Source organism: Nicotiana tomentosiformis, chromosome 10, assembly GCF_000390325.3.
Source record: "Nicotiana tomentosiformis chromosome 10, ASM39032v3, whole genome shotgun sequence".
NCBI classification, from domain to species: Eukaryota; Viridiplantae; Streptophyta; class Magnoliopsida; order Solanales; family Solanaceae; genus Nicotiana; species Nicotiana tomentosiformis.
Window position 1 is genome coordinate 22,274,924 of NC_090821.1, and position 19,508 is coordinate 22,294,431.

The 19,508-nt window shown below is 39.4% G+C and overlaps 1 long non-coding RNA gene across 1 annotated transcript; it reads left to right on the plus strand.

The window, feature by feature from the left end:
• Positions 1-1,133: 1,133 nt before the first annotated feature.
• Positions 1,134-1,970, plus strand: LOC138900628 (uncharacterized). The gene is made up of 2 exons (XR_011411742.1): positions 1,134-1,210; positions 1,690-1,970. It is a non-coding gene; the product is annotated as an uncharacterized lncRNA (long non-coding RNA).
• Positions 1,971-19,508: the final 17,538 nt, after the last annotated feature.

Here is a 19,508-nt window from a genome sequence, read left to right on the forward strand (position 1 = left end):
CAACACATAACCTCAAAGTATCAAACTGAATGCAAATGCTTAAAACGACTGTTTGGGTCGTTACATTATTTCATCATTTTTTGAGTTAGGGAGGTCGAATTGAGGTACATTTTGAATGGTTTTGTGGCTACAACAATGAGACAAGTGATCTAACTCAAATTTCTATTTATATCATGAATCTATGATCAATTTGGTCTTCAAAAATAAGGATTAAGGTGATATCAAGAGGTCTTTTGGGATAAATATAATTATCTAAATGATGATTTGAATGCCTAAATGACCTTAGATTGTAAATCTAAGTGTAGATCTGGACTCGTGGGGTTATGGATCAATGGGAATGGACTTTAGTTTTGGAGTTTGACCATGAGGGCTCGGGTTTGAATTTGAGTTGGCCTTGTTCAAAATCCATTAGTTGCTTATGGAATTGAGTTATAAGGCTATATATGACCTCACTATGTATTCTTTGGCTAGATTTTGGACATTTGGAGGTCAATAGAGAAAGGAAAATATGTTCTTGAAGCTTGAAGCATGTTTGAAAAAGATAAGTATCTTGCCTAACCTCGACTTCAGAAAATTTTAAATAAGTAAATGGACTTGTTTTCTAGATGCCACATGGTTGGGGGTAACGTTTATGCGAGGTTACAAGCATATATATAGATCCCAAGGCTTATTCATGCTCGGGGTAGTTTGTTAGGCTTTCTTATGTCTGGCTTTGCTACAAGCCTTTACTTGCTGCATATTATACTTATTGTATGGCTATTTTAGTATCTTATTCATGGTAGGATAATGCTATAGGCACGATTCAGATAATATTTTGTCTTTATAAATTACATATACTTGGTTTACATGGCAGACTGCATAATCGCATATTATTTCTATATGTACCATGCTTGCATATATACATTATGCTCATCACTTATTTGAGATGGTTACATGGGAAGTGGAGCTTTTTGACATGATTATTTCATTTTGTTGTTGACATATCAGTTTGGGCATGATTATTGATTGTTCCTGCCGAGATATCAGTTTGAGCATGATTATTTCATGTTCCTATTGGTGTGTGGATCACGTTCCTATTTGCGCATGGATATAAATTTATCCCTCTAGAGTCATTGAACACTGGAATTCCACAAGCACTGTGCATGTAGGTTCATCAACCGATGGGTTTCTAGGTGGAATATAATGTCGAATGAAGCGATTAAGCATAAAGGTGTATACTTCATTTTATTTAAGTGATCCATTTTGTATATTCATGTATTTTTAAATGCTTATTCATGAATATCATCTATATATATTGTTTTTGATGCATTTCTTCACATGCTTAGAACTTATTAGCAGCTTGTGGGCACTTCGAAAGCATCGGTCTGTGTAAAGATTGAGTCTTTATCGAGCATACATATTCTAGACCCATGTAGAAGCATTCGTATAAATGCTACTCAATGCATATCTTTTTTATATATATTGTTTTAGTGCATCGATATATGCTTGATCTTGTCATCTAAGGAAGCACACTTATTATCTGCTTAACTATGGACCTTATAGATACATTGATCTTTTAGTAAGTTTCTTTTGTCAAAAGCGTACCACTACTTCATTAGGGCTAGTCTTGATACTTACTAAGTACATATTAATTATTGTACTCATACTATATTTCTACATATTTTTATGCATACTTTGTTTCTATACTAGCGGGTCCGAGGAGATAGTATAGGAGCAAATACTTGAAGACTTCATGGTAAGCTATCATGCTTGGATTCGCAGCTTTTGGAGTCACATTCTCTCTTATCTATTTTTGTCCTTTGTTTGAGACAGTTATGTATTTTGGGACCATTGTATTTATCCATCTTTAGTCACTCATGACTTGTACTACAAGTTCTTGGGGGATTATAGTAATATTTTCATATTGTATTAGATTTATCATTATTTATCTGTTATTTTGATTTTTATTATTATTATTATTATTATTATTATTATTATTATTATTATTATTATTATTATTATTATTGTCTAAGTATTTTATGATTGTGATGTTGGTTGATTGGTTCGCCTAGCAAGTGATATTAGGTGTCATCACGACGTGATAGAATTTGGTTCATGACATCCATGCTCAAATATATCCTCAGCAAGTACGACTCCCGTACGCCTTTGAGTCCATGCCCAAATATATTATCAGCAAGTACGACTCCATTGGCCTCTGTAGTCCAAGTTTGGATATATTTTCAGCAAGTATGACTCTGTTGCGCCCTTGAGTCCATGTTTAATTATTTTGTAATAAGTACCGCTCCTTTATGAGAAATTCATATATTATTTTCGTATATCTTCTTATGATATACCTTGTTTTCACAATACTACAGCTTGTTTGGATGGTTGTTGTATGTTATATTGTATCATATTGTTACTTTAAATATAATATTTATTTTAATTGTTATTTAAAATTTTGTTATACTGCATTTTTAACCATTATTACGTAACGATGAAAGATCCCTTTTATGTAAAGACTGATTTGGTGTTGTTATTTTGTGACCTTATTTTTTTCTCATCTTACACTTACTATAATTTTATTTTGCTCTTTACTCTGCCTCTTTTAAAAATTAATCTACTCAATACTCTATTTTTTATTATAATATTGTACGTTTATTCTTCAAATTATTAGTGTGCTACGTTCTAAAACGATGTAAAATGATACAATCTATGTATATGTTATACTTATTAAAATAATATACACAATGCAATACGATATGATACATTAAGAAATAATACATAAAAACATTCCAATCAAGCTATAAATGCAAGTAACACATGATCTATCTTCATATGCCACATAGATTTTCAAGCCACATACATATACAAAATCACCCGGGGCATATTCGTAAATTGTAGTTGTCACCGATAGGTCCTGCAAAAAACTATCTTGCTCATAATATGTCTATGTCGGCTAATATCTTTAATAAAGATATCCTATCCTAGGGATCTTGTCTCCTCATATCCTCAACACACAATAAACTTTTGTGGTCGTAGCCAACATTGTATCTTTAGCTAGACATAATACATGCACCTTAAGTACATAGTCATAAACCCCACCATTCATGTAATTTAACTCGTGCTTAAACGAGTGTTTGCACATCGATCACATTCACACACCATAAGGTACTCTTAGCCTCATTCTCGACACAATATTTTAGGGTGCGTGAGACAATATATTTGGAACAATTGCAACTTTTCAAACTTTAAAAATATATCATTACTGTTCTCTAATGCTTTAGCTTTAAGTCACACATGTAATATTTATAACTCGTCATAAGTATTAAGTTAACTTAGCTATGTACGTCATTCAAAACTTTCAATACCCTTATAATGTAAGAGTTCTAATCATTACGCACACATCGGCTCTGCTGACCCACTTAAGAGTTTTAGAGTATATCCTCGAAAATTTAATTTTCCATAAGTTTGTTAACGTCAAAATGAGACCTACCCCATCTAGACAAGCTTCATATTGTCCTTTCACGTCGGTTTGGCTCCTAGACAATCAATGTTAATTCTAGTCTCCAAAGTTATATTTCTTGTACACCTCATGCTCCTTAGCATGTCTTCCACTTACTTCGTTGGTCATCTTACTGTATTCCCATGTAGAGGCGGACCCACATGAAGAGGAGGGGCTCACCGGCCCCCGGTAACTTTGGAAAAAATTATCTATGTATGTGTATATACCTTAAAAATAGGATATATAGTTCTCTGAGACCCCTTAAGACACAAAAGCACTCTGGGGCACTCGCACCTCATCAATGGAATCCACAAGCCATCGATGTACAACTGATACCGAGCGCTCACATGCGCATACTAGTGAGTGGGAGAAATTCAAAGAGACACGCTTCAAGCTGAATCAATGCCGCACGATAAGGAAAGAAAGATGGGAGGTTTATCCTAAATGCCCTATAGCCTCTCGAAGATAGGTATGGACGTCATCATACCGATCCGCAAGACACTACTAAATACCTGTTCATGACTCGTAGAACTTATGAACCTAGAGTTTTGATACCAACTTGTCACAACCCAAAATACAACTAGTTGTGATGGCGCACCTAACCAAACCTGCTAGGTAAGCCAATCAACAATAAACCACAATAAAATGATAATGAAAAGAGTTAAGAATGAAATAACTGAATTTTATACAACTCTCCAAGGTCTGATAGTACAAATCATGAGCTTCTGAGACTTAGAGTTTACAAAGCTGGTATGAAATAAATACATCATTTGTTCAAAACGTACATAAAACAGAATTACAAATCTAAAGCTACCAAGAACAAGAGACAATTATAACCAGAACGCAGGTGCATCTTCAATGCCAGCTTCCGCCATACACAACAACATCAACTCCAAAATCTGCACGCAAGGTGTAGAAGTATAGTATGAGTACAACCGACCCCATGAACTCAATAAGTAACAAACCAAACCTTAGGTTGAAAGCAGTTGCGAGCTTGGACAACGGTTAGAGTCAAACACCAGTAGCCAATAACAACTCGTAATAGTAAGATAAAACTAGTACAAGAAATAACTCAAAGATATGATGCTCAGCTGGTTCACAATTGCGAAAAATAGGCATGCTTTTAAGGTATAACAGTAAATCCAAATCTTTCACCGAAATCACCAAAATATGAGTAATTCTAAAAACTGTAATTATTTCTAAATACTTTCAATAACAGATAAGATATTTCATTCTCATATAGCATAAGGAAAATACATCTCTATGCCTACATGTCAATGTGCATGTGAAGTCATGAATGTCACAAAACCGTGCAGCATGAGGAAATGCATCTCTATGCCTACATGCCAAGTATGCATGTCAAATGTAATGTATCACAATGATGAACTCAGATACTCATGCTCTCAGAGTATTCAACCTCACTCAGCACGCTCAATCCCTCAACAATCCCAATCACTCAACACTCGGCACTCCCAATAACTCGGCACTCAGCACTCGGCACTCGGTACATGCGCTCACTACTTATGTCAGGCTTCGGAGTGGCGGATCCTTTTCAAGCACTAATATAAGCAAAAATGGAATGTTGTGGTATGCAGCCCGATCCCAAGATGAATCAATAAAGCCCGTTGCGGCGTGTAACCTGATCCCATAAATATCACTCACAATCAATCCCTCAGCCTCACTCAATCATTAATCTCTCTGATTTTTCGGGCTCATAAATCTCATGCCAATCAGCTCAAACATTGATACATGATGTAACAATAAATGATAATATAGACTAGGATATGATATGCAAATGATTAACGTGACTGAGTACATAATTGCAATTTAATCAAATAACTCAACAACAGAAATGACATCAATGGGTCCCAACAGGATAAGCATATAGCCTAAACATGTTTTCTAACATGGATCACAGCTCAATTACTCTAGCACGTAAAATTTTTATGTATAGAAACAAGATTAGGTAACTATGCAGTACCACAGAATTAATCGAGTCATAATTCACACGGTGCACGCCCACACGCATGTCACCTAGCATGTGCGTCACCTCAACACCAACACATAAAACGTATATTTAGGGATTCATACCCACACTGTCAAGTTTAGACGTGTTACTTAGTTCGAACAAGTCGAATCCAAAATCGAATAAGCCAAACCATACTCTAGAAATGCCATCCCATGCATACCTACTTCCCAACGGCTCAAAACTAGGCAAAAGTAACTCAAGAACAACAAATAATGTCTAAGGAAATAAACCTAATCGATAAAGGTCGAATCCTTAATCAAAAGCCCAATGTCAACCTAAAATTCAAACCTGGGACCGCACCTCGAAACCTAACAAAACTCATAAAATTCGACAACCCATTCAATTACGAGTCCAACCATACTAGTTTCACTAAAATCCGACTCCGAATCGATGTTCAAAACTCAAAAATTTACTCTATGAAATTATAGACAAAATCCCCACTTTCTATTTTGAAATCATCAATCAAATGCCAAAAACGAAGATAGATTCATGAAATATAATCAAAACCGAGTAGAGAACACATACCCCAATCCATGTGGTAAAACTATCTTCAAAAATCTCCTCAATCCGAGCTCCATAGATCCAAATATGTTAAAATAGCCGAAACCTCCAAAAATACAGTACTTATAATCACTGGACGAATCAGTGAATCGCGATCACGGAAATACCATCGTGATCGCAAAGAAGAAAGATGTACTGCCACTGAAATACTCTAGGCGTTCGCGAGCCTCCTCATGCAAACGTGATGCCCAAAGATACCAAATCTCCGCGAATGCGGACTGACCCACGCGAACGAGGAAGAGGAATCACCAGCGCCCAACTCTCAACTCAGCTCTATGCGAACATGACCTCTCCTATGCGAACGGGTACTGTAACCAACACAAAGCTACGCGAACGCTGTCATCCAATCGCGACCGCGATGAAGAAAATGCCCAGCTCTAGATTTTCCTCTACGCGATTGCACCTCCACATTCGCGATAACGAAGAAAAATTGGGGCACCAGACAGCAGCAGAAACCAGCAATGAAAATAAAAAAAAATGCCCCAAAATCAATCTAAAACATGCCCGAGCCCCTCGGGACCCCGTCCAAACATACCAACAAGTCCCATAACATAACACGAACCTACACAAGTCCTCAAATCACACATAACAATATCAAAACGATGAATCGCACCTCAAATCAAGATTAATAAACTTTTGAACTTTCAACTTTTAAAATTCGTGCCGAATCATATCAACTCAATCCGAAATGGACTCAAATTATTCACACAAGTCCGAAATGACATAATTATGCTCTTTCAATTCTCGGAACCATAATCCATACCCGAATCACCTGAAAACCAAAACCGGCTATACACACAAGTCATAATACATCATACGAAGCTACTCAAGACTTCAAGTAGCTGAACGGAATACAACTGCTCAAAACGACCGCTCGGGTGGTTACACTATGATTCTTTCTATATGTTAGGGGTGACATATATGAAAGGTAACGAGCACATATGCGTGCACCCTGGTTATTAAAGATCCGGGTAGACTTTCAGCTATTATATGCCTTGTTTGGTACCATGTTTTCTCCACTTGTATAACTATGTCAACTACTATTTGTGCTAGAAATCATTCTAGGTATCTACTTATCTATGCGAGACATGATAGGGCTATTTTTCTATATTGAGCTATTTACCTTAGTCATAGTCATTTCTTCAGTCATGATATTATATCCGTGTGTTATATCGCTGTCTTTGTACACTCTTTATATGTTATCTCATATGTTATTAGTGTCATTGTTTGTGTGACATAGGTTTGTTTTCAGTTATTTGTGCTATTCAACTATTTGAGACTATTCCTTACTCTTATTCAAATTTAATTCCGCATATTTATTGTTGGTTTGCCTAGCAAGCGATGTGAAGCGCCATCACGACTCTGGTAAGATTTTGGATTGTGACAATAGTAAATGTCTCTCCACATTTATAAGTGTGGAGTCTCACAAAAAGAGTAACAAAAGATGTGAAGCTATCTTATCCGTGGCACTCAAACTACTCGAGACCAATATCTGAAATTAAAACATGAAATTTGACTAACTGACCTACGCTATACATGCCTTGTATGTATCGTAAACTATTTCCCTAAGAAGTGAGATAAGATTTATGGAAAATCATGTAATATGCATAGACAGGGATATAAGAAGGAATCATGTACTTTGGTTCATAATTTAGATAATAAAATATCTGTGACGACCCAAATTCCACCAGGATCATGATGGCAGCTATCCCGACCCACTAGGCTAACCAACACAAGCAAAACCTAGATATAACATCAATAAAAGCTTACATAAGTTGTAAATAGTGTTAATATCATAACATAGTTTAAATCTAATATAACAAAGTACAGAATCAAATATAACCACCCATAGGAACTAGTGCCACAATGTCATGAGTGCTAAGAGTAACATAATACATAAATCTCTTAAAAACATAACTGTCTGAATAAGTTAACAGTAATAGATAAGTAAAGAGACTCTAAGGTGCTATAGATGGACAATGAAACTCTATCTCAAGTCTCCCAAACAATCACCTATTGAAAACCCTCCTAGATCCTGCTGGTACCCGAATATGTATCTGCATAAAAATATGAAAAGTGTAGCATGAGTAAAAGAACATCAACGTAAATACTCGGTAAATATTATGTCACGCCCTAAGCCTGGGTGAGGCGGACCAGCACCTAGTGACTTAACTTGACCGAGTGAACCAACCTGGAACATCCGTAAAGATAAGATAACAATCTGCTTCTTTAAACAACTGTATGTATATAACAGAAACTGAGGGTTGGAATACAAAACAGTGAAACATAACTATCTGAAAACTGAGTCGTGACATCTATACATATCCGAAAGCATCAACATATGTCTATAAAGCCTCTAGGATAGTCTAAAACTATAGTAGCATTGGAACAATGCTCGCACCTACCCAAAACATCTAACACATAATAAAACTCTATACTCGAGCCCAGGGAGTAAGTGGGGCTCACCAACTGTAGCTCAAGTGTAGCAACAACTTAGCGAGGAGATTTGCCAACATGTGCATCTGAACCTGCAGTAAATGCAGTGCCCTCGGAAAAGGGGACTTGAGTACAAATAGAATTTTACTCTTATTTATGGCAGACATAATTACATATGAAATTACATAAGCTCATAAAAGATAAAAATGTAGCATAATCAAATGGGTATACCAGGGGGCTGGGAAACAGCTGTAACGACCCGACTGGTTGTTTTGAGTATTTGAACCTTGTTCCCCTATTTAATGCTTCCCATATGTTTTTATGTCTTTTGACCTACGAGGATGGATGGTTTGGTTTTCATGGAGTTTGAGAGTGAATTGGAACACTTGGTTTTATTTTGGAAGACTTAAGTTGGAAGATTTGACCAAGTCTTGACTTTTTTGCAAACGGCCCCAGATTGGTGATTTGATAGTTCCAGTAGGTTCGTATGATGATTTTGAACTCTTACGCATGTTTGGCTGGGGTCTCGTATGACTCGAGGCCATTTTGGCGCTGATTGTAAAAAGTTGGGAAAATGGGTATATGAACTTTGAAATTCTTGAGTTTTGATGCTTGATTCTTGATTATATACTTGTGTGGATGTTTGGAGTGAGGCCCGAGGGGCTCGAGTGAGTTTCGAATTGATTTCGAGCTGATTTTTCTATGTTTGCGATTAATAGTGTTGCACTCTTCACATTTGCGATGATTTGCTCGCAAATGCGAGGTCTGCATTTGCTAACTTCACCTTGCATATGTGATAAGGGGGATGGGAAGGACAGCTTCACAATTGAAAAGCTAGAATTGCATTTGCAAGGAGTGTGTCACATTTGTGATTTCTGAAATTCAGAGGCCACTTTGCATTTGCGACCATATGGTTCACAATTGTGACATTTCTAGTTGGGTAAATCAGGGATTTCAGGCGTTTAGCCCATTCTCACATATTTTGAACCCTAGACTTGGAGATGGGTCATTTTGCTTGAAGATGTTCATACAAGATCAAGAGGTAAGTGATTTCTACTCATTTATAATATTATTTCAAGAATCGACATGGATTATTAACACCTAAAACATGGAATTTTGAGATGAATTCTGGTATTTTTGCTTACAATTTGAGAGAGTAAAAATTGAGGTTTTGGACTATGATTTGGATTTGGAGATGAAAACCAAATATATATTTGGATAGCTGGGGTTATGGGTAGTCGGGATCTACCCCTTGAATTGGGTTTTGACCATGTGGGCCCGGATTGACTTTTATTAACTTTGTACGAATTGAGTAAGATTGAAGCTTTATTATTTGGAATTTATTCCTAGGATGTTGTTTAACATTATTGAATATTATTTGGCTAGATTCGAGATGGTATTTGTAAAGGGAAGGCAATTTTGGAAGGTTGATTTAATCTTGTTAAGGTATCTGTCTTGCCTAATCTTGTTATGAGGGAATAACTCTTAGGACATGACCTTATTTATCTAACTGGAATCGGTGAGAAGTGATGTATATGCAATATGACGAGCACATATGCGGGTGCTATGTATAATTTATGACCGGATTAGAATTTAGGCTTCTATTATGCCTTGTTTGGATTGTGTGCTTTTTAGATTCATGTTTTAATCATTTGTATGACTACATGAACTCCTTGAATCATGTTAGAGATATGTGTATGTTTTAATTTCCTGTTTGAACATGATACTCATTACATACATCTTAGCATGCTAGTCTTCTTCAGTCCATGAGTATGTGATTTGCTACCTGTTTTTCGTATACATATAGACTTGTATGTGCTTTCTGTGCGATGGACTAGATTGACACCACGTGAGTGGTCCGTGCAGGTTGAGTTATTGTAGCATGTGAGTTATCCGTGCAGCATGTGGATAAGGATCCATCCTCCTAGGTTCATCTTCTCATGTTTCTCCTTGATGGCATACACGCGGATTATGGAAAATTGATCATCCTTTGGACTTTGCGTATCTTCTCTATTTGCAAGTTCCTTGAAGGTCTACTTGAGTTTACCTTATCTTCTCTATATTCTAGTTTCGGAATGTATATATGCCTTTTTGCATATCTTCTATATATGTTGCTTTAATTGGTGGAATGAATCATGGTACATATCTTATCTATATGTCAATCTATGCAACTTGACTTGTTTATTCATGCATATCTTCTATATATGTACCTGTTAATGGGTTATTTGATATAAAATTCATATATTCTCTATATGTTGAACTCTTAGTTTGTTTATGATACTTTTGCATATCTTTTCTATGTGCACCGTTGGCCTTACATATACTTCATGCTTATATATAGTCACTATTGCTATGTACATGTATATTCATGAGCTCTACATGTTTGATAAGTGAGTATCATTGATAACAATCCCTACTACCTCATCGAGGTTATTCGTGATACTTACTGAGTACATGAGATCGGTGGTACTCATACTACATTCTACACTTAATTGTCTAGATCCAGGAGTCGGACCCAGCCGAGTGTTGAGAGCTAGTTATTGCTGCTGCGGTCAAGACCAGAGGTCGAGTTACATTCTGATCGCAGTTCATGGCGTCTCTTTATATATTTCACTATTTTTATTATTTCATATAGTATACTGTATTAGCAGACTTGTATTCATACATTAGAGCCCGTGACTCAATGCTACTAGTTTATGGGGATTTGTTGTATTGATTTGGTATTTATCTACGATTGTTCGACTTTTAGACTCATTTATTCTGTATCCGTTATTATTTTGTGCAATGTATTATGATCGGCTTGCCTAGCAAGTAGCGTTAGGTGTGATCACGGTTGGTAGTGGTTTTGGGTCGTGACAATAGCCTATAGAAACGCATGTTAAGTCATATCATTCTTATGTCAAATACGTCTTTTGGATTGTTCAATGTAGCACTTGGGATCATGTTACTTTACAATATTTGGATCTTGGTAAATTACACATGTTTTTAAGTTCTTAAGAGTAATATTACACATGAGCAAGTGAGCCCCAAGGGTATATAACACATGAGCAAGTGATTAAGATGTCAGGGACTCGTGCACAGGATCAGATGAATTGATTAATCTGCAAAGGCCTCATGCTATGAACGGGATCGGTTGTATCAAGTAGCACATGAGAAAATGATTAAAATCCTTGGAATACAATTTCCTTAGCTTATGGAAGGCATTACACATGATTCAATATGATCGACATGCTTTGGGATAAAATCGAGTCTAATGAGCATCCCAATTTCTCGGTGAGGCAAACAGAGCAAGGACGTGACTGTAAGGAATTGGAATCAGAGCCAGAAGCCTCTCGTAACAGGGTCCGAGCAAAACACCTACCCTCGGAACAATCAAGACCACGTGCCCCGGGTCCGATTGGAGTCCCAAGACCTCGGAGAGCATTACCAAATGACCGCACATGATTAACAAAGGGTCGTGGTATCCCTGCCCTGCCGGATATCACGGCGTGAAACTCGGCTCGTATCGGCAGAAAATTAGTGAACAACAAAAAGGAAGATTTAGACCTTTCTTAAAATAGTACCTAGGGTAAAACTCCTCTGTTATATAAAGGGGAAGCTAATTATTCATTAGACACTGTGTAATAGGCATATCAAGGCAATATACTTCTGTTCTCTCTGCTTCAAAAAGTTATTCAAAGTTCTTATTTTTCGTTCATAAGTTCTTCATAAGTGCTAGCTCGAAACCGAAGGCAGGTTTCTTGTTAAGCCTTTAACCGAGCTCGAACTCACTATCATCATTGGTTTGGCTATTTACTATATCTTTTATTTTCTTATCTAACGTCATTAATCACTTGTATTGAATTAGTCCACATATCCTTAAAACCACGTATAAATTCAATTGTTATCCCTTTTTAAGGGTAAACAGTTTGGCTTCCACCGTGGGTCTAAGGATAATAGTGGTAATTTGATACAAATTTCCATAACGCACTCTGTTTTATGCTTGTTCTTTGAGATTTTAATTTAAGGTCAACTTAAGAATGTCAAACTCTCAATCTGCTCACTTGAATGTTCAGGCTGAGTCTGGCCACCATGGCCAAATGAATAATATGGTACCCAGCAACGAGGTGCCCCCTGTTGACCACAACGGAGTCCTAGTTACGGACCCAATCGATGCCAACTAGCATGCTGCCATCGATGCAAACCTGCCGACGGACCCCAAGAATAGTGTTAGCGAAGGAGAACGATCAATAGATGGGGGTACGCACGACGGTGAAGGCAACGGGATCAATCAGTGGGTGATCTTCAAAAATTTTACAAGCTCAACAGGCGACGATAGCCCAACTGCAGAACCTAAGCCGCGCCCCCAGCACAGTTAAGCCCGAACCATCCCGGGAAAACACCCGAAGGAATGATCAAACCACGAAAAAGCCGGATGAGGTTGAACCCGGTACCAACCCCGAAATAATAAAGGTGCTTGAGGTTTTTGACAAAGCGGGTGGAATCGGGGGAAAAGAAGATTGAAGCCAACGACAAAAAAATGGAGACCTTTAACTCTAGAGTTGATCAGATCCCAGGAGCACCCCCGATATTGAAAGGCCTGGATTCTAAGAAATTTGTCCAAAAGCCTTTCTCCCCGAGCGCGACACCGAAACCAATCCCGAAGAAGTTCAGTATGCCCAAAATTCCAAAGTATAACGGAACCATGGATCCAAACAAACCCGTGACCTCCTACATGTGTGCCATCAAGGGAAACGACTTAGAAGATGACGACATCGAGTTAGTTTCGCTGAAAAGGTTTAGAGAAACCCTGTTAAAAGGAGAAATGATATGGTATCACAACTTACCCCATCATTCCATTGATTCATTTGCTATGCTTGCAGATGCCTTTGTTAAAGCTCACACCAGGGCCATTAAGGTCGAGACCAGAAAATCGGACCTTTTCAAAGTAAAATAAAGAGATAATGAAACGCTTAGGAAATCGTGTCGAGGTTTCAAATGGAACAAAAGGACCTGCCTCTGGTTGCAGACGATTGGGCCGTTCAGGCATTCACTCAAGGACTCAACCTCAAACCTCCTTGGCTTCACAACAGCGGAAAATAAATTTGATAGAGTACCCGGTGGTAACTTGGGCTAACGTCCATAACAGGTACCAATCAAAAATTAGAGTCGAGGATGATTAGCTCGAGGCCCCCTCAGGAAACCGTTTATCCCATCAGAACTAATGATAGGTCTAAAAGAGTTGCCGATCATGAACCAAGACCGAACAGAGATCGGTATCAACCGTATAGCGGAGATCAAAGGGGTAGCAGATCCGAGCGTAACCCTGTAAAGAATGAAAAAAGGAACGATCGAGGCCACAATAGCCGGGGACTCATGAGTAAAAATGGTTTCGACAGGCCACTCGGGGCTAGCGAGGCACCTAGATTATCAGAATACAACTTTAGCTTTGATGTTGCCTACAACGTATCTGCCATTGGGTGCATCAATGATACCACGTGGCCTCGGCCATTGTAGTCTGACCCTACCTAAAGAGATCTTAACCTGGTGTGTAAGTATCATGGCACTCACGGCCACAATACTGAGGACTTCTGACAACTAAGAGAAGAAGTAGCCCGGTTATTCAATAATGGGCACCTCCGAGAATTTCTGAGTGATCGAGCAAAAGATCACTTCAGGAATAGGGACTCCAACAAACAAACCGAACAAGAGGAACCTCAGCACGTCACTAAAATAATCATTGGTGGAGTCAACGTCCCCCAAGGGCCAATGCTAAAGCGCACTAAGGGTGTCCATCAGAAGGGAAAAACAAACCCGCGTTTATATACCAGATGGGACCATCTCTTCCAATGATGAAAACGCTGAAGGCATCATGCAACCGCATAATGTTGCACTGGTAATATTTTTAGTCATAAATAAATCTCGAGTTAAGTGTGTGTTAATTGATCCTGGTAGCTCGGCCAATATCATCATATCGAGGGTCATAGATCAGCTGGGTCTACAAGACCAAATACTGCATGTAGTTCGAGTTTTAAAGGGATTCAACATGGCATGCGAAACTATTAAAAGGGAGATAAACCTATCGATGAACACCGCCGGGACCATTTAGGAAACGAATTTCTATGTGATTGAAGGGGATATGAGATATAATGCTCTACTATGAAGTCCATGGATTCAAAACATGAGGGCAATACCCTCGACATTACACCAGGCATTGAAGTTCCCCACACAGGGGGGGGATCAAGACGATTCATGGAGAGCAGCCGGCCGTAAAAGAAATGTTCACGGCCGATGAGGTAATCCCGATGTCCACACTCTTAATATCAAAGAACTTGAAGCCGGTTAGGAAGAAAGAAACTAAAAAGAAATCACCGACACCAGCCCCGACCGAACTAGAGAAGCAAGAAGTAGACGATGATGATGATTATAGAGTTCCAAGGTCGTTCATCACCCCTGACGATTCCGACGCCACCAAATAAATGGTCGAGGAGGTGGAGAAAATCATATTGATCGAACACTTGCCTGATCGGAAAGTATACCTGGGCACGGGGTTAACTCCCAAGCTCAGGAAAAAACTCATTAAATTCCTTATAGCTAACATAGATTGTTTTGCTTGGTCCCATCTTGATATGACAGGGATCCCGCCAGAAATAACCACTCATAAGATGATCTTGGATCCAAAGTTTCACCCGGTTAAACAAAAGAGGAGGCCTCAATTCCAAGTCAAGCATACATTCATCAAAGACGAGGTATCCAAATTCCTTAAAATAGGTTCCATCGGGGAAGTTAAGTACACGGATTGGTTGGCTAACGTGGTGGTAGTTCCTAAAAAGGGAATAAATTAAGAATATGCGTAGATTTCAAAGACATGAACAAGGTGTGCCCCAAGGAATCTTTTTATTTGCCTAAAATTGATCACCTGAGCGATGCGACAGCCGGGCACGAGATACTCAGCTTTCTCGACGCCTATTCTGGGTACAACCAAATCTGGATGGACCCGGGCGATCAAGAAAAAATTTCTTTTTTCACTAAATTCGGCACCTATTGTTATAACGTAATGCGGTTCAAACTAAAAACTGCTGGTGCCACTTATCAACGTCTAGTAAACTGGATGTTCGAAGAACAAATAGGAAAATCAATGGAAGTTTATATTGACGAAAAGTTAGTTAAGTCCATGTGAGAAGAGGACCATCTGAAACACTTCCAGGAAGCCTTCGACATATTGAAGAGATACAATATGAAGCTGAACCCAGTGAAATGCGCATTCGATGTCGGATTAGAAGATATCACCGTGGTGGACTTAAGGCTGTCTAGAGGCTAACCGGGTGCATAACTACCCTGGGCCAGTTCATATCCAGGCATTCCGATAAGAGCCACCGGTTATTCTCATTATTGAAGAATAAGAATAACGTTTCTTGGACCCCGGAATGCCAACAAGCCTTGAAAGAACTCAAACGGCACCTTTCGAGTCCACCCTTACTCCATACTCTGGAGGCGGACGAGCAGTAGCACCTGTACTTAGCGGTATCCAAGGTAGCGGTAAGTAGATTCTTAGTCTGGGAAGCGGAAGGTACGCAATTTCCTATCTATTATATTAGTAGAACTTTAGGCGAAGCCGAAACAATGTATCCTCACGTAGAAAAATTGTCGCTCGCTTTGCTAAGCGCCTTCTGAAAGTTAAAGCCGTATTTTCAATGCCACCCTAAATGCGTTGTAACTTCTTACCCACTAAGGAATATAATGCACAAACCCAAGCTCTCGGGCCGGTTGGCCAAATGGGCCGTAGAAATTAGTGGGTACGATATCGAATATCGACCCCGGACTGCTATCAAATCACAAATTTTGCCAGACTTCGTGGCTAACTTTATGTCGGCCTTAATACCCAAAGTCAAAAAGGAATTATTGTTAACCTCGGGGACTTCCTCGGGAATCTGGACCCTCTTTACGGACGGTGCCTCGAACGCAAAGGGGTCCAGAATCGACGTCGTGTTGAAGCCGCCTACGGGTAACGTAGTTAGGCAAACTATTAAAACTGTGAAATTGACTAACAATGAGGCCGAGTATGAGGCCATGATTACAGGTCTCAAATTGGCTAAAAGCTTGGGGGGCCGAGGTGGTCGAAACTAAGTGCGACTCCCTCCTTGTGGTAAATCAAGTCAATGGGACGTTCAAAGTAAAAAAAAGAACGAAAGCAAATATATTTAGACAAATTGCAGGTAACGCTATACAATTCAAGGAATGGAACCTATAACACGTACCTTGAGATAAAAATAGCAAGGTCGATGCTCTGCCTAACTTGGGGTCATCGGTTGATGACGATGAATTCAGCTTAGGAATGGTCGTACAACTCATGAAATCGGAAGTGGAAGAAGGCCATGCCGAAATAAACTCAACAAGCTTAACTTAGGATTGGAGAAACAAGTATATAGACTACTTGAAGACTGGGAAGTTGCCCTCAGATCCTAAATAATCAAGAGATATACACACGAATGCGGCCAGGTTCAGCCATTTTAAAGGTACACTGTTCAGAAGAACGTTTGATGGCCCGATCGCTATATGCTTGCGGAAACCATTAGGAGGCAGAATCTTTGGTTCGTAAGATAATCAGAGCCGACTATTACTAGATCGACATAGAGAAAGATGCAAAAAACTTTGTAAGAAGATGTGACGGCTATAAGAGGAATGCACCGATGATCCATCAACCCGGAGAGCTACTACATTCGGTCTTGTCACCTTGGCAGTTCATGAAGTCGGTAGTGGACATTGTCGGTCCACTGCCGTGGGCACCCGGTAAGGCTTAATTCATACTGTTTATGACCGATTATTTTTGTAGTGGGTCGAAGCTCAAGCGTTAGAGAAGGTCCGGGAAAAAGAAGTTGTCGACTTCATTTGGGACCACATAATATGCCGGTTCAGAATACCGACCGAGATTGTGTATGATAACGGGAAGCAGTTCATCGGCAGCAAGGTAAACAAATTTTTCGAAGACCAGAAGATCAAAAAGATCTTGTCAACAACCTATCACCCTAGTGGGAATGGACATGAGGAATCAACAAACAAGACCATACTTCAAAACCTAAAGAAAAGGTTGATTGATGCTAAAGGGAGATGGAAGGAAATTCTGCCCGAAGTCTTATGAGCATACCGTACAACCTCTAAATCTAGTACCGGGACCACTCCGTTTTTGTTGGTCTACGACGCCAAACCCCTAATACCGGTCGAAGTAGAAGAATTGAGCCTCAGGTTCCGATATGCGACCGAAGAATCAAACGGTGAGGCCATGAGCACGGGCCTGGAAGTATTGGATGAAAGGCGCGAGGCCGACCTTGTCTGGTTGACCACCCATAAAAATCGGATAGAAAGGTATTACAACCGAAGATCCAACCTTCAACACTTCAATATCGGGGAATTGGTGTTAAGAAAAGTAACACTACACACCCGGAACCCGAACGAAGGAAAGCTAGGGCCGAATTGGGAAAGACCCTATTGATTCATCAGGATTGCCGGTAAAGGCTCGTACTAACTCAAAGCAGGAAAAGGTGCACAACTACCGAACACGTGTTGCACATTTATGTGTGAAAGAACATGTCCCAAATGGATTTTCCAGCAAGGTTTTTAACGAGGCAACAATAAATCGTGCTAACTTAGAATCGAAGACCGATTTTAAATTGGAGTCAATGGTCTCATCAACAGTATACGAGCCCTTTCAAGATCGACTTCGAATACAAGGGGCCATCACCCTTGGGTCAAGCTTCTTAGCAAGGAAAGAAGAAAACTTTGTGCTTAACAGCCTAGGCTTGGTGGTTAGGATTTATTGTTAGGTCCAAACGGTCAAGTGAACCGTGCCCGCATAGGCCACCTTAGCCATAATATAAGCTTTTACATGCTTTCAATCTTGTACTTTACACACAGAAATGAAAGAAAGTTTTTACCTTGCTATTACGTATTTTTGCCTCTTAAAGCATTGATCCTAAGGGCTATCCCTACACAAGGACTATCAAGCCCAAGGGCTACCCCTATCCGAGCCCAAGGTCTACCCATACTAGGGGGCTGTCATCCGAAATACGTTCGGGCAGCTAGGGTTATCAAACCCCGGAGGAACAAAACCTATTACGTAGTGCCTAAACCTAAAAGGTTACGACTGCCCTAAAAATGGCTCGGAGACGTCCGAAGCCCGTACTCAAAATGTAAGTCCTTTAATAAATATTCAAAACCTGCCAAAAGGTTACCCTCGGTAAAAGCATCGTCTAAGAACACTTAAGTATTTTTGGAAAACTTCAGGTCACTCCGAGTTTTCAAAGCTTCGAGCAAATAAAAGCTTGCATCGAGGTTAGTTTCTGTTTGGACCTCCGAAAAACAAACGACCTATTACTACATTTGATTCTATGCTAAGGCATCAAAAATATTTTCAAGAATGGAAATTGTAAAAAGTAGTTAAAAAAGTTGAAATTACCAAAAGAAGAAAATTTTATATATTCCGAAATATCTTTACAAAGGCCCAACAAAAATGGCATCAAAATGAACAAAAAATATGTATACAACATAAAAACTAAAAACTCCTAAGGCATTCATGCGTGAACTTCACCGGAGTCCGATTTGTCACCAGATCCATCGGGCCCTTATTTCTTCGGAGCCCTCCTCACCTTCGGGTTCAGCTAGCTTCTTCGCCTCGGCCTCAAGTCTTTTTGCCTCATTGGTCTCGGCAGATAGGTCGAAGCCTCGAGCATGGAACTCCTTGAGGGTCACCCTTCGAGATAGCTGCCTCACGTACTTAGTAGTGGTCTTCAGGCAGGCCTCGACTACATTGACATTGGCCTTGTACTAAGCCACCATCTCATCAGCATCGGCCGAGCTTATCTCCAACTTGGACCTCGTTGCTTCGAGCTCTTTACCAATTGCGTTCCGTTCAGCAATGGCCGAGCCCAGTTGTGCTCGAAGATCCTCATTTAGTTGAGCCCGTTTATCAACTTTCTCCTTCGCCACCCGAAGTTGAACCTCTACCGAAGACAGTTTTGCCCTAGC